The 23,973-nt window shown below is 35.2% G+C and overlaps 1 protein-coding gene across 3 annotated transcripts in view; it reads left to right on the top strand.

Annotated features, from left to right (window-relative positions):
* Positions 1-204: 204 nt before the first annotated feature.
* IQCM (IQ motif containing M) overlaps positions 205-23,973 on the top strand; it is a 468,312-nt gene continuing 444,543 nt past the window's right edge. For 2 of the 3 annotated variants that reach the window (XM_045466083.1, XM_045466099.1), the window contains exon 1: positions 205-449. The gene's annotated coding sequence lies outside the window, so the exon portion shown is untranslated. Of the gene's footprint in view, positions 450-20,903; positions 20,972-23,973 lie in introns of those variants that run through there. The other variant, XM_045466092.1, reaches the window with a different exon arrangement.

The following is a 23,973-nucleotide window of genomic DNA, read 5'->3' on the forward strand; positions in this document are numbered from 1 at the left end:
TGCTGGAAGTGGATTCTTCCTTTTGTGAGGTATTTTACTGTTTTCTGTGGTCAGATTTGGTATTCTCCACAAAGGAGGTTAGCCTGAATTCTTGCCTGGAATAGAAAGGCTCACCTTGTTATAAGTAGTTCTATAGTAACAGCCAATTATCATCTAGTAGATTCTGTATCATCTAGAATTCTTTGGGTGTCTAATGAAGGCAGATATATGTGAGAAGTAGGAAATAATCACAGGGTTGTCAGGGGTCTAGAAAACGAATTCAATTATTTATGACTTATTTGGAATTGGTTTTAAAAATTTTAAACAAAAATTTTAAAGGTGGATAATTATAGATTAAAAAAAGAATAAAGGAAGAATACAGGGATTAGGTACTATCAAGCTGCTGAGCTCATTATAACTTTGGGGCAGTGAATTTGTTTCTAGAAGTTTCATTGGAGCTAAGGCAAGAGGTAAGTAGTTAAGCAGTATCGATTGGGTTAAGTAGTATTCATTATCTGTTTTTTTAAAAAAGCGTTTAAAAGCAGTTTTTTTTTTTGTCACAAAGTTTATCCAGAGAAACACGTTTTATTGTAGGATTTGACAAAATTATATTGATAAAGTTTTTTGTTTAGAGATGTTAAGATATATAGTCAACAATGTTTGCTGTTTTATAAGATGGAAACATGTTGTCTGTTAGCTCTCAGAGTTTTGAGCCTTATAGAATGGAAAGCCTTCCCTTCTGTAGGCCTCAGAAGGAAGAATTCTTAGTGGAGGTTACTAATTTACCACATTGTGTGTAAAGACAATTAAGGCCTCGGGCCAGTGTCTGATTTTACATAGTATTGCAACTTCATGCTAACCCAATTATAAACTATATAATTGTAACTTTGTGAGTTGACTCACTTATTTGAGATACTTAATTTTTTTCACTTAAAAGTTGAATAATTTTGCCAAATTAAATACATTTAGTATTCAGTACATAATGCTGAACTATTACAACTGTTGTCAACAGAGACCAACACTTCTTTGAGAAAAAATTATGCCAGTCTCAAAGAGTAGGACACTTCCATTGTTTTTGTTGCTTTCCTCCAAAAGTCAGTCCCATCACTAAACAATCCATGTTATTTAGATAAGATTTTTTGTGTACTCCTATGCAGACATATTTAATTTCTTGAAAGATGTGTATTGAATGGGGCATGAGAAAAATCTCAGATTTTAACTGTAATAATGTGATTCAGATTTGAAAGTGGTAATATGTAGGCTCTATGTGAGCATTATACATTTATTTTTTTTTACTATTGATAGTCTCTGTCCATTTGTTCAAATGCTAATGATAGACCAAAGACGTAGGTCAGAGAAATCATTCTCAGCTGTTCCTATGTGAGGTGGAACAGAGGTGAATAAGTGATTATTAGAATAACTAGTAACTATTCTGGACACCTGGTGGATATTTGTGATTTGTTATGAAAAAAGTTATCATTGAATTCTAAAACATACTAAAAATACTATGTTTATACTTTTGAAGTGATAAAGTGTAAAAACATTACCTTGTTCATCTTTAGTAATTACTCTGTAGACTTAAGACAATTAACTTGATATAGAAACTGGGTGGTTCTTTCCAAACAGGTTGTTAATACAATTCTAGTGATGAGATGATCATTTTCTAGAGCTGTTTCCAGTACAGCATAGCCAATTATATGTTTTCAAGGGGTGGAAGTTACAAGCTTCTAATATGATTTATGATATGGAAATATCAACATAAACTATTTTGGAGTGAAGTTCCTTGATCAGTATCTGATGGAAATTTGCTCTTCAGTATTTCCTCTTGGAATGTCTTGCAATTTTTAAACCTAATTCTCTGTATTTGAGAAGTTTGGGTAGTGTGTAAAGGTTTTATTCTGATGAGCATTAAAGAACCTAGGACCTAAGCTCTGTTTGATTTTCTGTATCTTAAGCTTATCCAGAGAGTCTCCTGCTTATTTTTAGAAATGTGAAAGAATTCAGAAGACTCTTTTCAACTGCCTTCTCCAATTTAGGCAACTCCTTCATGAAGCCCTGGATCCCAGCATGTTCCTAATGAATTGCAGATTTCCAGTTCTGGGGAGGTTTGTAATGAAGCTTTGGGGTTCTAAATGGGTCAGAGCAGATTTCGTACTTGTCAGATTATGAGAAAATCCAACAAGCAATCTGTGCTAAAGACTCTGGAATAATAATTTTGCCACCTGCTGGTTTCTTTGTTTTTCTAGGGAGAGAAGAACATTATTGAGGACTAACCAATGAGAGTTCTTTAATGGTATTCCTTATTTAGAGATGGATCAGTTTGCTCCAGCTCGGGATAGAGATGAATCAAATAAGATTCTAATACTTTAAGTGAAGAATGTTCTATTTGGCTTAGATATTTGATGGTATTTGGATTTGTTTTCTTCACAAAATTAAACATGGAGAAACAGCACTAAAGGGCACCCAGCTCAATTCTTTCTCAAACTTCAGTCGTTCTGGTTGAAGAGATGAAAAATTCTTGAGTTACTTTATTGATGATTTTCTCTCCTCTGTTTTGTCTTCCTGGAAATCCTGCTTTATAGTTGTTGACTTCCTAGACTAGTCTCCTACCTTTTGTATCTTTCCTCTCTCTCTCTTTCTTTCTCTCTCTCTTTTTCACATCTTTTTATCCTTTTGATCCTGGGTGATTGCTTCAATTTTATCTCCTAACCCTTATACTGATTTTGAAATCCTGCTTTTTAGTTTCTAATAGTTCCTTTTATGGCTGTTCTTTGAATATTTCTTATTTGTGATATTTTAGTCTTTTGATCATGGATGAGATATTTTGACTTACTGCTCTGATTTTTTTAAAAAGTTTTTTTTTTTTCCTCTAAAAAAATTTTTTTTTTCCTCCCTGAATAGCCTCTGTGTCATACAAGTTGCTTCTTAAATAAGATGTTTGTTTTGGGCTGTCTTCCCTAAATGGGGGCTGAAAAGCTTTTTGGAAGCTCCGAGCATTTTAGCAATGTCAAATTTAAGCTTTACTGTGGGAGATAGGCCATTGATTGGGTTGATCAACCTCCCTAGAGAAATGCATTCTAATCTCCTTTCTGGAGGAAGTTCTAGCTATCAGTCTTCTGGCACCAAAAAAAGAGGGTATGGGGGTGGAAGGAATATGTCTCAGCACCTTGTATCCTGTATGCACAGTTACTCAATCTCTTGTTTTGAGTAAGGTTCCCATGTCCTCAGTTGCTTGGGATTCCCCTGATTTAAAGACTTTCTGTTTTACTCTTTCTAGACCTCAGTGGGAGTGGTAGAGGGGGAAGTGGGCAGGGGTGAGGGTCATTACTCAGGAAAGTGAAATAGGGGAAGACATATAGATGTCTAACTACTTTTCAAATAGCCTTTATCAAATCCTACTTATTTTAGGTTTCCACCTGCCTACCCCACTTTATCCTCAGTTGTAGAGAAACTGGTACTAACATTTGCTGAACATTGTGGAGAATCTGTTGTGTAACTATTAGTTCTTGGCTTTTCTCACTGACCCCTTAAGATTGAACTTTCTTGGGTCTGGGTGTGTATCTGCTCTCTGCCTTCCAAAACTTAGCTGCTATTGTTTTCTCTCCTATTCTTCCCCTTCCTGTGGGTTCATGTCTTTAAAAAATAGGCCAAATTAGACATTTGTTAAATATGCTCTTTTGCCCTGGGGTATCCTATTCAAAATGTACCTCTGATGAGAAGTTTTCAGAAGGCAGATTTTAAATTAATGGTGCACATTTTGGTGTAGAAGGTTTACTTAGCCATGAAGTGGAATTTACTTTTAGAGCTAAAAGGAAAAATATCAATTAAACTTTTCTTGTTTGGGGGATAGATATTGCAACTATGTCTTTCTTGTATGGTAGTTTTCTATTCAACCAACCAAGTGAATTTTGAAAATTAAGGCAAAGTATAATGTTTTTATGCAGTGAAAAAGTTCACCAGGGGCTAAGTGGATATTTTAATGCAGGGAAAAAATTCACCAAAGAATAGGTATAGGTATAGCCTGACATTTCTGCAGAAGAGATCCTTGAGATGCTAATGCAGTTGACTCATAATAAGGGTCAAATTGTTGATTTTTACAACTGTTACAACAAAGTAAAATGCTAATGACTTTTGTCATGACCACAGAGGTCTGTGTGGTCATCTTGTTGTAGGGGAGGGCAAGATTTATAATTAGCTACAGTGGCAGATCAGCTTCAGTTTACGTAGATGAAACTGGAGGCAAGAAGTAAACAGTTTCTTCTCTTTGTATTTTATACCAGGGTTAAAGCAGGAAAAAAAATACTGTTAAAGCAAAAAGGGTGTTGTAATTACTTCTAACCTATTTTGTTAACAATAAAGACATGTTAGCAGTTTTATTATCAGTGTTATTCCAAAGTTTTTAGGTGATACTTAGCTAAATTTTAAGAGGATACTCTATAAATAATATTTGGGAAATAGGGCTTTTTACCATCACTGAATGTGTGTGTGTGTGTGTGTGTGTGTGTGTGTATGTGTAGATGATCTAGAAGGTAGGATTGATGAGGTGAGAGGCTGAACTTTACCTTGAAGTTTGTAGAGGTTCCTCTGCTATTATATTCTCGTTTGTGTCTCCATAATATGTGGTTATATCACATATTTCTGGTGCTCACTCTCATCCTCCAATTAAAAGTTAAAAAAACATGTGATTAATCTAAAAAGAGTATCTGTAGGGTCATTTCCACATGACAGAGGATTTGACCTTTGTCATAGTGATATTTGGTGTTTAAGGATGGCTCTTGGGATTTTGACTCCAAGTTAAAAGAAGCATTTATATTTCTCAGTTCACCCGGAGGAGTAATAAACCATACTTCAACTTCTGAAGTCTGTTTCAAAGTCAAATGTCTTCCCTTTGAGAATACTTTGCTGCTCACTTATAAAACTGGAAAAGGGCATTTCAGTCAATGCTTTATTCTCCTAGTCAGGAACTGAGGCTGAGTTAGGTGGCCACCAACAGGGATAATTTAAGAGACCCTCGGAAGGCTCTTCTATCAAAACATATTTTCCTGGAATAAGCCTATATATTTCCCCCTACTTTTTTGAACTGTGTCAAGTTCTGTCCATTACTGATTCACTTAGATTACAGTCTCCCTTTTTAAAAATAAAAATGTCCCAGGGAGGGTCAAGTAGTCTATTAATCAATCATTCAGAATCCAGTGTGGCTTAGTTTAATTAAGTTGCTTTTCTCTAGTTAATGGACATTTTGAGGGGGTCAGAAAGAGAGAAGAAGGAAGTAATTTTGTCCCTGTGGTTCTTCAGTGTAAGGCAAACCTTAGCAGAGGGTACTAAGGTGGGCTCACTTGACATCTAAAGACCAACAAGAAGGTATGGTATGTCTAGGATTGGGAAGGTGAGCCCCAAGCCCTAGAAGATGAACAGAGAAAGAGAAATGGGAAAATGACAAAGTTTGAACTTGGAAATATTGTAGGTGAGTTCATTTTCTATAATAAAGGACTTTTAGTTAATACTATTGCTTACTTTGGAGAAATGGCTTTGTATTTTTGCTTGGAATTTGTGTTATGCTTTGTGTTATGTATATTTTAATATTTTGGGAAAGAGAATATAGACCCTTACAAAGCTATTATCAGAAAGATGCCATAAAACATATATGGTGCTTATTCTGTCTTATTCATTAAATGTTTAATATTTAAGCAAACAAATGTTTAATTCAATTAAACATTATTCATTAAACATCCATTAACTAGAGGAAAGCAATTTAAATAAACTATTTTTATTTTAAACTTAAGGGAATAAATAATCAGGGTTATGAAACTAATTATTGTCAAAAGCAAAGCAGAGATATCAGAATTATTCAGTAGATCAATTCAGCAACTCTGATTGAAGGAAATAACTCAGAGATGTATTTTTTTCTTTGTGTTTTGCTATGTGGCAGGGACAATGCAATGTGGTTGTATCCTTGGTAGGTTTGAAAAATATTTTAGTTTAAACTAAATTTCTTTTAGTTTAGTGTTTCTTTTTTCTTTTCTTTCTTTTTTTTTTTTTTTTTTTTTTTACGTTTGCTCTAAATTGTCAAGCATTTGAAATATAATCTATTTTAGGAATTATTGGGCTTGTTCTTATGGAATAGCATATGTGAATAGAAAAGCAAGTGAATTTAGGGTTGCCTGGGTGGCTCAGTCTGTTAAGCACCTGACTTGGGCTCAGGCCACAATCTCACAGCTCCAGGCTCTGTGCTGACACAGAGCTTGGAGCCTGCTTCAGATTCTGTGTCTTTCTCTCTCTGCCCCTCCCCCACTTATACTCTGTCTCTCTCTTGCTCTGTCTCTCAAAAATAAACAAACAAAAAAAAGAAAGCTGATTTATTTCCTTGGTTAGTCACACCAATGGGAAGCTGACAGCTATACTAGACTCCAGATACCACCTACCACTTTTGAGTTTTTATCTCAATTACAAATATATTACCTATGAAGAAACCAATGATGTCATTCATAGCAGTTGGGCAAAATCAAATCTGAAAGGTCAGAAGCTAAAGCTGAATGTGTAATAGTAACTATAGTAGAAAGTGATGTTTAAAATAATTAAAATGTTATCCATATATTCTTTATCACTTCTGAACTCTCAAGTGTAGTACTCTTTCTTCTGCATTGTGCAGTCTAGAAGTTAAGTTCATTGAAAGAATTTTTAAAATTCAAATATTGTATTTTTCAGTTTTAGAATTTACCTTTAGTTCTTTTATAGAGTTTCCATTTATCTCCTGAATACCCCATTTTTCAATCATGGTATCTTGCTTGTGTTGGATATAGACGGTTTCTGACTTCTAATGGTTCGACTTACAGTTTCTTTTTAACTTTATGATGATGCAAAAGCCATATACATTCAGTGGAAACCATACTTTGGATTTTGAATTTTGATCTTTCCCTGAGCTAGCAATATGCAATATGATACTCTGTCATGATTCTGGGCAGTGACAACTCCAAGTCAGCCACATGATCACAAGGATAAACTTATCAATACACTTACAACCATTCTTTTTTTTTTTTTTTAAATGTTTATTTTGAGAAAGAGAGTGAGGTTGAGAGAGAGAGCACACACATGAGTGGGTGAGGGGCAGAGAGAGAGAGGGAGAGAGAAATTTCCAAAGCAGGTTTTACATTGTCAGTTCAGAGTCTGATGCAGGTCTTGATCTCATGAACCATGAGATCATGACCTGAGCCAAGATTGAGAGTCAGTCAACCCACTGTGTGGATTGAGTACCCACACAACCATTCTATTTCTTTCAGTATAGTATTCAATAAATTACATGAGATATTTGACACTTTATTATTATTATTATTTTAATGTTTATTATTTTAAAAAAATTTTAATGTTTTTATTTATTTTTGAGACAGAGAGAGACAGAGCATGAGCAGGGGAGGAGCAGAGAGAGAGGGAGACACAGAATCTGAAGCAGGCTCCAGGCTCTGAGCTGTCAGCACAGAGCCTGACGCGGGGCTCGAACTCCTGGACTGTAAGATCATGACCTGAGCTGAGGTCGGACGCTCAGCTGACTGAGCCACCCAGGTGCCCCTTATTACTTATTTTTCAGAGAGGAAAAGAGAGAGAGAGAGAGAGAGAGGGAGAGAGCGAGCAGAAGAGGCAGAGAGAGGAAGACACAGAATCTAAAGCAGGCTCCAGGCTCCGAGCTGCCAGCACAGAGTATGACATGGGGCTCGAACTCACATGCAGCGAGATCATGACCTGAGCTGAAGTCGGACGCTTAACCGACAGAGCCACCCAGGTGCCCCAGACACTTTATTATTAAATAGGCTTTGTGTTAGATGATTTTGCCCAACTATAGGCTAATTTAAGTGTTCTGAGCGTGTTTAAAGTAGGCTAGGCTGAGATACTGTATTTGGTAGGTTAGGTGTATTAAATGCATTATTGATTTAGGATATTTCCAGCATATATTGGGCTTATTGGGATGTAACCCCATCAAGGAAAATGTGTATGTATTCTCTTGCTTGTGAATTTCTTGTCTCTTTGCAGGTTTTGTAATCATAAAAAAATTATATCTTGTATATTGTTTATTAAAGTACAATAAAATTTGAAATATCTACACATCTGTATTTCTATCTTACCATTTTATTATCTTTTTCTTTTTACTCCATGGTTTTCTTGACTTTATATTATAGTTCTTTCATTGAAATTTAATTTCAATAATTATGTTTTTTAAAACATTTTGAGTATAGTTGGCACACATACTATATTTCAGTAATTATATTTTTAATTTCCCTTAAAATCTTATTCTCAGGGCACCTGGGTGGCTCAGTCGGTTAAGAGTCGGACTTCGGCACAGGTCATGATCTCGCAGTTTGTGAGTTCGAGCCCCGCGTCGGGCTCTGTGCTGACAGCTCAGAGCCTAGAGCCTGCTTCAGATTCTGTGTCTCCCTCTCTTTCTGCCCCTCCCCTGCTCACACTCTGTCTCTCTCTGTCTTTCAATAATAAATAAACGTTAAAAAAATTTAAAAAAATCTTATTCTCTAATTTACTCCTTTTTCCCCTCATAGAAATCTATTTTCATTATATGGATGCAATATTTCTTAGACTAGTCTTGTGCTATTTATTTTCTTCAAATGTCATGGTTGATCATTTTTACTTGTTAATTGGGAAGTTTTATTAGCATAACTCGCTGGTGTAGCTTTCCTATGCCATTATATATTGCTATGTCCCCCTGAGTAAAAACTACGTATACTTGAGTAGGCATGTTGACTGGTAGATAGATGTGTACTGTGTAACAGACAGTCTGATGCTTTCCTTTGGAGTGTAAGCCTTCCAAGGAAAAATATCTAAATTCTTTAGGGATAGGCTGCATTATGTGGTATTTCTGCCAGTTGTCTGAAAGTGAAAGTGGGAAGGACTTAGCCAGCTGTTCAGTAGTTAGCCCTTTAATACCCTCAGTATTGCTGTACAACCTATTTTTGCTTTCCATGCCTGCAGGTTGTGTTGTTAGAACCTTTCTGGGACCTCTCAGGCAAAATAGACCTGCCTTCTGTACAGCCGTCATCTGCTGTTCCATGTTTTGTCTTCATACGTATTGTCACACCAATAATTCCATCTGTAACCTGTCTTCTCCAAATTCATTAAACTTTGTAGACAACTCAGACTTACTGTCCATTCTGCTTTCCTTCCTAATTCACTTTTTGCTATCACATTCCCTTTTCTGCATTTGTAGATTCATTTCAGTCTTATTTGAAAGGGAGAAAGGTAAATGTTTGTGCTCAGCCTGCCATCCTGCCTCAGTAGTAACATACATTTTGAGCATAATGTTATTTAGATGCTTATGCCTTTTTTTTTTAAAGAATTTTAGGGGGAGTGAAACCAGGTTTAAGTATCTTCTGGTCCTCCTCTGCCCCCCCAACCTGTCCTTGATCCCTTATAAATTCTGTCATGGACCGAATATTGGACAGATCCAGTAAATACTTCTTGAATGACTGAGTCTTAAAACTGAATGACCATAATGAAGTATTATAACAAAATATATGAAAGTTTTGTGGTGACACATTTGTGTTCTGGTAAAAATAGAAAAACTAAAACCCATATATAATATTCACATGTAAAACATATATTTTAAAAAATGTTTATTGATTTTGAGAGAGAGTGCCAGCAGGGGATGGGCAAAAAGAGAGAGAGGGGGAGAGAGAGAATCATAAGCAGGCTCTGTGCTGACAGAGTTTGATGTAGGGCTCAAACTCACAGACAGTGAGATGATGACTTGAGCTGAAATCAAGAATCATATGCTTAACTGACTGAGCCACCAAAGCACCCCAAAACAATATATGGTTTAAAAAATTTTTTTTAATGTTTATTATTTTTGAGAGAGAGAGAGAGACAGAGAGCAAGTAGGGAAGGGGCAGAGAGAGAGGGAGACACAGAATCGGAAGCAGGCTCCAGGCTCTGAGCTGCCAGCACAGAGCCCGATGTGGGGCTCAAACTCAGACTGCGAGATCATGACCTGAGTTGTAATAGGCCGCCCAACTGACTGAGCCACCCAGCACCCCAAAACAATATATGTTTTAAATGATTTTGCTTAAAGTTTTTATTTACTTATTTATTTTGAGAGAGACAGAGATAGTGCAAGGGGAGACGGGCAGAGAGAGAGGGAGAGAGAGAGAACTGCAACCAAGAGTCAGACGCTTAACCGACTGAGACACTGAGGCACCCCTAAATGAGTTTTACTTAAAATAATCTTAAGGTTTGCTTGATTTTATAGACAGGAAGCAGGAGTGAATAGAGGGAGCAGGATAGAAGCTGGTGGAATTAGAGCAAAGAGGCATGAGGAGAAGTAAAGTAAAAGAACTGATGATTGTCAATGGGGGAAGAGGTGCCTAAAGGCAAAGAGTAAAAAAAGGAAAATAACTGGTCTCCTGCCTCCTGCTTCCTTTGGCATGGAAGAAACTTCAAGATAGTCCTGAACACTTAAAACTCAAAACTACAACAGGAAAACAAATTTGAATTTCTGTAGATGATCTTGGGTATAAATACTGTGGATTCATGACCTGTCCTCAGTCAGAAGGTAGTTACCTACTTTTTATACCAGTGGAGCATTTATGTGAACTAGTTAGGACATCCGCACCTTTCTTAATACTTCCTAATTAGGCTGAAATTCCGTCAAGGGATTTGTGCTGACCTCATAAATAATGGATGTGAAATTTAATTTTCCAAAGTCACAGGTGCCCAGTCAAGGATACAGACAATTTATGTATCTTTGTAGGATGGTCTACGACATATGAGCATTGCTCCAGTGTTGAAATGCACGGAGCTAAGTGTGGAGCCTGCTTTTAGCAATGGTTGAAAACTTCTGAAAGCTTTTGTTTCTCTGGACACTTTGGGGACCAGTCAGGTGCATTACTGCCTAATTCACAACAATTTTGCAGGGTTTCTGTATTTTTCATGACTTGGTTTGATTGCTTTTCTAATTCTAGAAATAATCTAGTAAAATAAAAACAGTAAACACAGTAGCCAGTTTTTATTTCTGTTTATAAACACTGAGTGCCAATAATAAAAGAAGATCACTGTTGGTGGGTCAAAGACAAAAATAGGTGTTACTGATAGGCTACATTTTTCTGTTGTTTGAAAATCATCTGTGATGCACCTATGAACTATTGAACAGAAAATATACTAAAAATCAAATTCCTTTATGTGGCTATCTAACCTTCCAATGATGAAGTGGCCCAACTTACGTAGCTTTTATGAAAATTACAATATGGCTTTTTAAATTATAATACGTTGCAATTAGCATCACATAATACAAAGTGCTCCTGCCTGAAAATTTTATATTTAATTTTAATCTTGCAGCATTACACTATAATTGTATTAATAGTCTTACACTATCAAAAGTCAGTTTAAAAATGCATGTTTTCGATTTTACGTATGGTAAAATCTTCTCAAGTAAATTAAAATACTGTTATCTTTTCATTGAATAATAAATATGGGTTTCCCTCTGACATAATTAATAAACCTGTCCTATTCAGTAGAAAACAGAAATGTTAAATCATACGTTAAAAAGTGGCTAAGAGTATTTCATTACCAAACCAATTCTGCAGTTTCCTTATACTTGTGGATAATGTTATTCACCTCTTGAGGAAAACCTTTGGCAAAAAGCTGAGTTTTGCTTGGCATCCTGTTTGCATCTGTTCAGTCTCTGGTTAGCCTGTTCTTGATGTCTGTTGCATGTATACTCTCTTCCATGTTGTGGAAGAAAAACAAAACTTTAGTTCTCAACCCATATTTATTTTTCTACTGATATTTAATCTCTATGTTGAGTTTAAGATTTAGGATTCCAGGGTGATAGTTTAAATGTGTACTGTTTGCACTAATGACAATTTTCAAGTAATCTAATGGGAATCTGGAGTTTTGCTTCTTATTCTATAACAGGCTCTTCATTCAAACATCCCTGTGGTGTAAAATAAGGACATCATATGAAGTGTGCTTATATTTCTGATGTGGAATAAACCTTTTAGAATTCTTAGCCATAGCATGACTGCAGGTTAAAAATTTTCTAGGTAGAAAGCATAATTACAGTCAGTGAAAAAAAGGGAAAAAAACAACAAAAGACAGTAATAAAATTTAGTCAGTAAATAATGTTACTTACAAAAGCTATTTATATTAATGAAATATGAAACATAAATCTCATTATTAATCCTTTCATTGGAAATTTTGGTACCTGAATAAAATTATTCATACTTTATATTGCCTTCCTTTTTAATTACTGAAAGTTTGATTATCTAAAATAACCATTGCTCTTTCTAAAATGAAGTCAATGATCTAACATATAAGAGGCTGTTAGGGCGTATAAATTCATAATATTTATCTTTATGTTAATATTGAGATGATAAATTTAAAAAGACCATTAACATTGGATGACTGAGCTACTTACTTGAAGTCATCAGGTTGTTTTAGCATAAATGTATAAGAGCTAGATTTGGCATGTATTTAATTGATACTAGAGGGAAGTGAGTGTGCATATGAGTGTATGTTTTTCCTTGACATATGGCCTGACCCCTGGGTTATCTCAGAATGGAATTTATAGTTGCTGAGTCGTGCTGTTTCACTGTCATTTTTGATAACCATATTATGATTTCAACCTATGCTGTAGGGAGAATTTCTTTCTTAATTGTGCAAGGATCTTCCCTTAGTCCTTAATTTATCTTTTAATTTACAGCACAGATTGTCATTGTCTAATTACCCCCACAAGTTATATCATGTGAGTTATTCATCCCACTAACACTTCAGGGTTTCTTGCATCAGAGAACACATTTTATTTGAGCTTATCCTTTTATGGTACCTGATCCACAGTAGAGGTTATACTTAAATAATTTTGACAGGTCTCTTTAATTAAATTCAAAACATCATTCACCTTCCTTCCAAATATAAATTGTATATTTGAATGGTGGTGGACCTTGGAAGAAATAAGCATCTATGTTTGTCTACTGCGTGATTTTTTAATCTCCACAATTAATCTAAGGTATGGTTGGGTTAGGTTAATATTATTCCTACTTTAAAAATGAAGACATTAAGATTTAAGAGAGTAGGTAACCATCCCAAAGTTATCTGAACTAGTAAAATGTGGAAATTGGATTTGAAGCCAGGTGTTTCTGACTCCAAAGACTGCTGTCAATCACTAATGTGCCAACTGCCTAAAAACACAGTAAGTAGTAAGTTGGTTCTGTAGATGCAGTGGTGAGTAAAAATAAACACAGTTCCTCCTCTCCTGAACTTTACAGTCTCGTTGGAGAAGATTGACAGTTTCCAAATATTATATCAATATAGAAAGTATACCACAACTGTGATAAATGCTCTGAAGGAAGAGGACACAACTTTATTGGCCTGAGTAATATTAACTGAAGAAGCTTGAACTCAGATGGGAACAGTAGGAGTTAACTCCTGAGCAATGATGGAGGAGCATTTCAGAAGGAAGGGCAAGTGCAAAGAACCTGTGGAAGGAGATAGCATGATGCTTTCCACATGAAAATGTAGGGCAGGACAGCTGAGGTGAAGAAAACTGAGGGGGTATAGTTTTGGGACTCTGGGGAAAGATGCAGAACAAGGCTGACTTTTCAAAAGTGTTTTTTTTTTTTTTTTTTTTTTTCTTTATACCAAGAACAGTGGGAAGCCATGAAGGATTTAAATCGGGTGTGGTCTGATTAGATTTGTGATTAATAGGGGTGAGCATTTATCAGAATATCATGAAGTTGAGCTCCTTAGAGACCTCCATAGATATGGGGGACATTTTCATTTTCCACTTGTGTTGAATACACTTGGAAAGAGCCCTCTAGTTGGGTTTCTGTTCCCTCTTTGTGTGTAACTTGCTAACATTTTAGGTTCTCTGAGATTTTCCAGCTGCATAATATGTGTGGATGTCCTCTCTAGAACTATAACATGCTGTATGCTGTATGTCAGGCATTTTTATAAGCTGTAGCTTGATACTCAGTATCAATCCATTGTAATTAGTCTATTACCACCCAATTTGATGGACAGTAGATAGCTTTCTTCTTTCTGATATCTCAAATTCCCTCCTAGTAAAGAGCACAGATTCACTTATTAGTGGCAGAACTGACCAGGCATGTGAAGATCATAAAGTGCTAAAAAGTGAGTGCTAAAAAGGCATCCTTGATGGTAGGGGTGAAGTCTAGGTCTAGCAGGTTGAAGGGAGGAGGAAATACCAGATGAAGATAGGTGAACATCAGAAACATACCAAAGGGAATGAGGGAGCCATAAATCCCCTAAAATTTTTTGTTCTCAGTTTTGTCCTGGGGTGTTGAAAAATGCATGAACACACTATTTATTAATTTAATTAATTTGATTTGTTTATATCTAGACAGACTCTATAATGGCACGTAGAGGGCACAAACATAGTACATCACCTCTGGTTGTAGTTTGTGCTCTCTGGAGCTCTCATAAAGTCAGGCATTAAGATGATAGTTCTTAGCAGGGATAGTGGAAAGCCACTGTCACCCCAGTGGATAGGGAAAGCATGGGATCAGAAGAGTCTGGGAAGGCAATAACTGCAACATGAGGACAGTGATGATGCTATATCCATGGTGCCTAGCAGAATGTGTAGAAACTAGCAGCACTAAATATAAATTTATTGAAAAAATGAATGAATGAAGTAGAGATGTTTTAGGGTTGGGGTCATATAGAAAAAGAAATTTAGGAACATGGGAGCCTTGGAATTGCAGTACAAGTGGGGTTTTCATTTTGAGGAATGTAGCAAGAATCCAGTTATTAGGCCCAGGGAACAAAGTCAGTAGGAGACTGAGAGCAAGGCTAAATTAATATAGGATTGCTTATATGGGGTCCTTAAATTCTTCAGGATTAGAAATCTTGCTGCAGAACTGATCTTGTAGTTGGGAGTGAAGAGGTCTTAGATTTAAGAATTAGAAGGATGAAGTGAATCATCGTAATAGCAGACCTCTTCCTGAACTGATTTTCTGGTTCAGTCAGCAAGAGTGTTATTTGTTTCTGTTTTCTGATTGTTTTCTTTTGCTTTTTGCTTGTATCGGACTTTTATGTTGCCTTAAGCTACTCACTGGGCTGCTGCAGCAAAGAAGTGTGAATCTGAACAAGTTTCCCTCTTTTTTTGTTTTCCCTTCTTCAGGTTAATACTGTTTAATGCAAAATGTTTCTATTAGGAACCTATTTTTTTTTTTTTCTTCTCATGTGTTTTATCAGATAGGAACATGGCGGTTTCTGGTGGGTATTCTGACACGTGAATTCCGGATAGCCCCAAATGAAAGGATATTAGTATCATGGTATTTTTGTAGAGGCTGCAATTTGATCTGTATATCATATGGCTATTAGCCTTAGATAGTGAAAAATCTAAGTTTCTGGTACAAATAATCTTTTTTGTGTTTAATCATTTAGTAACATTTTCCTGATGTTCCTTATAGAACTACATGTCATCTATTTTTAGTCCATGTAGTGTGTGTATATCTCCAGGGGAGAGTATAACCTCTACTGAACAAAGAGAACATGTGGCCCAAGCCAAGGCTTTCAGAGCCAGTGAATTTATCCATGGACCTTTGCTAAAATTAAGGCAAACAGAGTTTACTGACAGAGTTAGCCTAGAACTGTTGGAAGCCATCTTTTCACTGTATATAGGGATCCTCCTGGGGACAGAGCCAACATAGGTGAGGGCTGAGAGATGGAAAGATGGAAAATGAGTCCTGATGAAATTTTCAAGCCCCTAGATCCAGCCATGCCTGTGATGTGTTACTTTGTTTAAATTTAATGAGCCTATGCATTCCCCTTTTGCTGACCTTAAGTTTTACTTTGCTCTCTGAAACCTGTTACAGAAACAGATCCAGTTTTCTTTGTTTATGGAAGATAGACATACAAAATTAGTTAATGGTAAATATTAAATAGTGATAGAGGATGAAATAAAAATCAAATTTTATCAAATGCCAAGTATTTCGTGAATGATTAAGATAAACTCTATAAGTATAGTCTAAGGTTACATAGTTGATATAGGAATAGTTGGTACAAAGGACCTTACTGGCTTAATGAGCTATAGGTTTTTGTAATAGCTATTGCTATTTTTTACAATAGCATATTTTACTTTTCAGTAAAAAAAGAGACTTTCCAACATTTATGTGCAATTGAGATGCTTATCTCTGGGGGCGACTGGGTGGCTCAGCTAGTTAAGCTTCCGACTTTGGCTCAGGTCATGATCTCGTGGTTCATGAGTTTGAGCTCTGAGTTGGGCTCTGTGCTGACTGCTCAGTGCCTGGAGCCTGCTTCAGATTCTGTGTCTCCCTCTCTCTCTTCCCCTCCCCCTCTTGTGCTCTGTCTCTCTTTCTCAAAAATAAATAATAAAAAAAAGATGTTTATCTCTTGATCTGAATTCTTTATTATTATTATTATTATTTTAAATTTATATCCAAGTTAGTTAGCATGTAGTGCAATAATGATTTCAGGGTGGACAGTGATTCATCCATAGCATATAAACCCCTGTGCTCATACCAACAAGTGTCTTCCTTAATGCCCCTTGCCCATTTAGCCCATCCCCTCACCCACAACCCCTCCAGCAACCCTTTGTTCTCTGTATTTAAGAGTCTCTTATGTTTTGTCCCCCTCCCTGTTTTTATATTATTTTTGCCTCCCTTCCCTTATGTTCATTTGTGTTGTATCTTAAATTCCACTTATGAGTGAAGTCATTTGATATTTTTCTTTCTCTGACTTATTTCGCATAGGAAAATACACTCTAGTTCCATCCACGTTGTTACAGATGGCAAGATTTCATTCTTTTTGATTGCCAAGTAATATTCTATTGTACATACATATACCACATCTTCTTTATCCATTCATCAGTTGATGGACATTTGGGCTTTTTCCATAATTTGGCTATTGTTGATAGCACAGCAATAAACATTGGAATGCATGTGCCCCTTCGAAACAGCACACCTTTTCTCGATCTGAATTTTTGCCCTTTTCTGAAGTACCTGATTAAGAAATTTGAGCAGGTGTTTGCCTGAGAAATATCATTTACCAGAAAGCCATATATCATGACCTAGACTAAAATGCTGATCGTTATAGATAATTCTTTAATAAAGAAGAAATATAGATATGGATAGGGAGAGAGAGAGAGAGAGAGAGCGAGCATGAGTGGGGAAGGGCAGAGAGACAGAGAGAGAGAGGGAGACACAGAATCCGAAGTAGGTTCCAGGCTCTGTGCTGATAGCTCAGAGCCTGACCAGGGCTTGAACTCATGAATAATGAGATCATGACCTGGGTTGAAGTCAACTGAGTGAGCCACCCAGGCACCCATGGATACAATCTATTTTAAAACTAGCTTACTAAGGGCATGAAGAGAGCTAAACATTCTGAGGACAATCAGGTTGGAGCTAAAAGCCCAGGGATTGTGTGGAAGGTTTGTCAATGAACAATAGTAATACAAAGAGAAGGCTCAAAGGATTAATTTGGGTCTCTTCATTCAGTTTCCAGTAGAAAAATCAAGTAAACAAAAAATATAGAACCATTGGAATCATCTGACTCTTTTCAGTTGAGCTATAATATGTGGTTACATTGAAAACTTAGGTGAAATGCAATTGTTAAATTCTGATTTATTTAACAGATAAATGACAGTGGGTATTTTTATTTATAAATAGGATGAATTTGCTGGTCATTCAGGAGTTTTAATTTTTTTAAGGTGTCTAAATATAGCTTGGCAAATTATAAGTCATCTTAAAAATGTCTGTAGATATGAATTTTAATAGGATGCACCTGAGAATTTTTTACATTTACTGAAATCAGCCTATTGATTTCCTTGTTTAAAAACTGAAGTCAGAGGATAACCACTCTTAAGGATATGGTGGGGAATGTGATTTCAAGCATCTACATATTTGAGGAAAAAATTGAAATTCTGTAGATATATTTTAGAAATCAGAAAGTTATTTCAGTAATGTATACAAAACAGTCTTGTAAAGAATATATAATCTGAATGATACAGTAAGGCTAATTTGATCACAGTGTTCTCTAAGCTTAATTGACTATTATTAAGATATCCTTTTTTTCTTTTCCTTTGTAATCACTTTATTTTGTAGAAAAAAAAAGAATTCATTTACTTTCAGGACAAATATAACCTCAGTTGTTCTTGAAGCTAGAATTTTTTATCTCATATTGTCTCTAGTCCCCTACATGAGGAAACCCATTCTCTCCTTTTTGAAAGTTGGCCTGATAGTACTCTGTCCACTGATATTGTCTAACAATTGCACGAATTGATTAGATGGCTTAGGTGTTCCAGTAATTTTTTGTTTAGGAGTAAAGTTAAAGAGTAACAATTTTCCAGTTCCTCCCACAGCTAGTCTGGGGTATAGATACCATCCTTTCAGAGCCTAATTTCTCAAATAAGTGCTTTAAACCATTTTTTCTCCTGCCTTAGCACTCACTCACTGCCTAACACCCTGTAATTTGGCTTCCCCATTCAACTTTGTAGAAGGTGTACTGATCTCCTAATTACTAATCCAAATGGTATTTTCTCAGCTCTCTTGCTTATCAAGCTCTCTGCTGAATTAATCACTTGATCAAATGTTTCTACTTGAAATACTCTTGTTTTAGTGACATATTAATGACATTACACTAATTTGGGGCTTCACTATTACTTTCCAAAAGAATATTTTATTATTCTACTAGAATGTTTTATAAAAGTGATATACACCCATTTCATGTAAAGTTACAAAGAAGAAAGCTGAAAATTGCTAAGTCCCCACTCAGAAATAGCATCTGTTATTAAATAAACATTCTCTACATTATAGATAGATGCATAGCCATATGAAGTGAGTGGAAAGTACTTAAATAGAAATAGTTTTATTAAAATAGGATCAAAGTATATACTATTTCTGACAGACTCTGACATAGTCCCTAGCAACCCTGCCTCCTGGTATTCATACAACCCACCAGTAAAGACATCTGAGCCAGGAGTTTTATTTTTAGGAAGGTTTTAACTACAAATTTGACTTACTCAGTAGACTTCTTTGCCATTCATGTCTTTTTTTTTTTTTTTTTTTTGAATGAGCTTTGGTAGTTTGTGTCTTTTAAGGAATTTTTCCATTTCATCGAAATTGCTTAATTTATTGTCATAAATTATTAATATTCTCTTATTTTAATTTCTATAGACACTAGTGATATTACCCTTAATTGTGATATTGGTAAATTCTATTTTATCTCTCTCTCTCTCTCTCTCTTTTTTTTTTTTTTTTTGCTGATCAGTCTTGCTACAAGTTTATCAATTTTATTGATGTCAAAAGAACTAGCTTTGAATTTCATTGATTTTTCTCTATTTTTGTTTTCTGTATCATTGATTTTCACTTTGATCTTTATAATTATTTTCTCTTACTTAATATGGATTTAATTTATTATTCTTTTTCTGTGTGTGTGTGTTTTTTTTTTAGTTAAGGTGGAAGCTGAGGCCATTGTTTTGAAAACTTTCTTTTTACCTAATATAGACATTTGGTGCTATGTTTCTTTGTAGATACTACTTTATTATTTTATTTTATTTTTTTAAATTTAAATCCAAGCTTGTTAACATACAGTGTAATAATGATTTCAGGAATAGAATTTAGTGATTCATCACTTACATATAACACCCAGTGCTTATCTCAACAAGTGCTCTCCTTAATGCCCTGTGCCCATTTAGCTCATCCCCCCACCCAACACCCCCCAGCAACCCTCAGTTTGTTCTCTGTATTTAAGAGTTGTCTCAGACTATGAGTCCAGAGTTCTCTCTTGTCCAGCAAGAGAGTGGACGCAGAATTAAATTTGAGAGAGGTTAATGTCCAGGAGGAGCCAAGAGCCCCGAACAGGGTTTTCATCTCTGTATTTATTGAGCTCTCAAGATCTTACACACATGGTGAATGTGAAGAAAATAAGATCTTATACTCGTGAATGTGGAGAAAACAATCAGATAGTAACCATTAACTTGTGTAAGAAGCAAAGGGTCTGGGGGACAAGTGGAGTTTGTGATCAAGGTACATTGGTGCCAGATGGAAAGTAATTTCCTGCAGATGCTATAACAAGTTACTCATGATCCTATTATAATATCTTGCTAGCTATCCTTGGCACTTTCACCCTGTGGTGGCGGCAGCTTTCTGACCTAAGCTTTTTTCTAACCCATTTATTTAAGTAGAACTTATTTCCTCACAAGGAGTATCTTATGATTTATCTCCCTCTCTGTTTTTATTTTTGCTTTCCTTCCTTTACTTTCATCTGTTTCGTGTCTTAAATTCCACATATGAGTGAAGTCATATGATATTTGTCTTTCTCTGACTTATTTAGCATAGCATAATGCACTCTAGTTCCATCCACGGTATTGCAAATGGCAAGATTTCATTCTTTTTCATTCTTTTTGATCACTGAGTAATATTCCATTGTATATATTTACCACATCTTCTTTATCCATTCATCAGTCAATGAACATTTGGTCTCTTTCCATAATTTGGCTATTGTTGGTAGCACTGCTATAAACATTGGGGTGCATGTGCCCCTTCAAAATAGCACTGTTGTGTAAAAGCTACTTTAATTGAATCCCATAAATTTTAGTATGTTGTATTGTCATTTTTATTCAGTTCATAATGTTTTCTAATTTCTCTTTCGATTTCTTCTTTGACCTTTGAGTTATTTAGGAGAGCACCACTTAGCTTCCAAACATTTAGAGATTTTTCTGCTATGTTTCTGTTATTGCTATCTATGTTTCTGTTGTTTCTTTCCAATTTAGTGCCATTGTTATCAGAAAACGTACTTTACATGATTTATATTGTTTTAAATTTATTAAGATTGTTTTATTCCTTGAAATGTGCTCTACCCAATAATTATTCTGAGTCTACTTGAATTGAATGTGTTTTTGTCTGTTGTCAGGTAGAATGTTCTGTAAATGTCAGTTAGATTAAGTTGGTTGATAGTATTATGCAAGTGTTGTATATCCTTACTGACCTTCTGCCAATTTGTTCTATTAGTTACTAAGGTAAGTATGTTGAAATCTCTGACTATAAATTTTATTTTATTGATTTATCCTTTAAGTTCTGCCATTTTTTGCTTAATGTATTTTAAAGCTCTGTTACTAGGTACATAAGCATTAAGGATTGTTATGTCCTCTTGATAAATTGACTTCTTTATCACTGTGAAATAACTCTGTTTATCTCTGGTGAAATTTTTTGCTATAAAATCTGTTTTGTCTGATATTAATATAACTACTTCAGCATTATCTTGATTAGTGTTAGCATGGCATATCTTTTCCACTCTTTTTCTTTTAATCTATTTCTCTCTATATTTTAAGTGGATTTCTTATAGGCAGCATATAGTTGGTTGTTCCTTTTTACCCAACAAGAAACTCTCATTTCAAAGGATTTTAAATTTGCAGTATTTATACCATTTACATTTAATATTAGTATTGATATGTTTGGGTTTAAAGCTTTCATCTTGCTATTTGTTTTCTATTTTTTCCACTTTTTGTCCTCTTTTTCCATAACATAGTTAGCTTATAAGTTTGCTTCCATTTCTTTTCTCCTGGCCTTTGTGCTATTTTCATATATTTTACTTCTTTTTAAAAAAGTTTTTATTTAAATTCCACTTAGTTAACATACAGTGTAATATTAGTTTCAGATGTATGATATAGTGATTCAACACTTCCATATAACACTCAGTGTACTTCACGGCAAATGTGCTCCTTAATCCCCATCACCTGTTATATGTTATATGGTATATGTGTCACAATATATTGTTAATATTTTCACTTTAAACAATTTTTTGACAGACATTTAAAAAATTATTAAGTCTTTTATATTTACCCACTAGTTATCATTTTCTGTTTGCTCCATTCCTTTGTTTAATTTTTTTTTTAACATTTATTTGATTTTGAGAGACAGAGCACAAGCAGGAGAAGGGCAGAGAGAGAGAAAGGGAGACACAGAATCTGAAGCAGGTTCCAGACTCTGAGCTGTCAGCATAGAGCCTGACGTGGGGCTTGAACTTACAAACTGCAAGATCATGACCTGAGCTGAAGTTGGATGCTCAGCCGACTGAGCCACCCAGGCACCCCTTCATTTCTTTGTTTAGATCCAGGTTTCTATATTATATCATTTTGCATTTGAAGGAAAGCCTTACTTTCACAATTAATATAGCGCAGGTTTGCTGGTGATAAATTCTTTTCTATGTCTGAGAAGGTCTTTATTTACTTTTGTGTTTTTCAAATAGCTTAGGTTAGATTTAATTGAGATATTGTAACTCCATTTTAAGTATACAATTCAGTGATTTTTAGCGTATTTGCAGAGTTGTGCAACTATCCCCACAGTCTAATTTTAGAACATTTCCATGATCTCAAGAACAAATCTTATGCCCATTTGTACTAAATCCTCATTCCTTCCCCCAGCCATATGCAATCATTAATCTACTTTATGGCACTTTTACTGGGCATTTCATATAGCTAGGATAATATAAATAGCATTAATTTGTGTCTGGCTTCTTTCATTAAGCATAATATTTTTGACATTCTTCCATGTAGTAGCATGTATTGGGACTTTATTGCTGTGTTAAATCACCAAATAGAATTCTGTTGTATAGGTGTAAACACATTCATCAGTTGATGGATATTTGATTTTTTCCCATTTTTTGGCTGTTTTGAATAATGCTGCTGTGAACATTTGTGTGTAACTCTATGTGAACGTATTTTCATTTCTCCTGGTAGATATCTAGGAGTTGAATTGCCAAGTTATATGGTTATTCTATATTTAATATTTTGAGAAACTGACAAATTATTTTTTAAAGTAGTTACACCATTTTACACTCCCATTAGCAGTGTATGAGGGTTCCTATTTCTCCACATCCTTGTCAACACTTGTTATTGTCTGTTTTAATTATAGCCATTCTAGTGGGTGTGAAGTGGTAAATCATTATGGTTTTGATTCGCATTTCCCTAATGACTAATAATGTTGAGCATCTTTTCATGTGCTTATTGATCATTAGTAAGTCATATTTTTTAAGGCTTTCTATTTTTAAGAGCAGTTTTAGGTTTACAATAAAATTTAGAGCAAGGGACAGATTACCTATATACCTGCTGCCCCTACACATGCATAGCCTCCCCCATTATGAACATCACTTACAAGAATGGTACATTTTTTTTTCTTTACCAAGGATGAACTTAAATTGGCACATTATGGTCACCCCAAATCCTTGGGTTTTTTTAAGGTTCATTCTTGGCATTGTATCTTACATGGGTTTGTAAAAATGTGTAATGATATAGATCTATCATTATAATTTCATACAGAGTATTTTCACTGCCCTAAAAAAACTCCTCTCTCCTCTGCCTGTGTCTCTATCTTACCCCTGCTTCCTAGAAACCATTTAATTTTTTTTTTTTGTCTTCACAGTTTTACCTTCTCCAGAATGCCAGATAGTTAGAATCATATAATAGTAATGCACATTTAAGGTTCCCCTGTATGTTTTCATGGCTTGATAGCTCTTTTTAGCGCTGAATAATATTCCATTGTCTAGATGTATCACAGTTGATTTACCCATTCATCTACCGAAGGACATATTGATAGCTTCCAGGTTTTGGCAATTATGAATAAAGTTGCTACAAATATCCTTATAGGTTTTTGTATGGACATAAGTTTTCAGCGTCTTTGGTAAATACCAGGGAGAATGATTACTGGATTGTATGGTAAGTTTAGTTTTGTAAGAAACCAAATTGTCTTCCACAGTAGCTGTACCATTTTGCATTCCCACCAGTGATATATGAGAGTTGCCATTGCTCCGCATCCTTGTCAGCATTTGGTTTGGTCAGTGTTCTAGATTTTAGCCATTTTAATAAGTATATACCTTTGTTTTTGAAAGCTTTTTTTCCCCCATAGGTTTAGAATTTTAGGTTGCCAATTCTTTTCTTTTAGTACTTTAAAAATGTGACCCTACTACCTTTTGGCTTTTCACTGGTTTAATTTGTATTTTTGTTTCCCTGTATGCAATGTGTCT

The sequence above is a fragment of the Leopardus geoffroyi genome, chromosome B1 (genome assembly GCF_018350155.1).
Source record: "Leopardus geoffroyi isolate Oge1 chromosome B1, O.geoffroyi_Oge1_pat1.0, whole genome shotgun sequence".
Taxonomy (NCBI): domain Eukaryota; kingdom Metazoa; phylum Chordata; class Mammalia; order Carnivora; family Felidae; genus Leopardus; species Leopardus geoffroyi.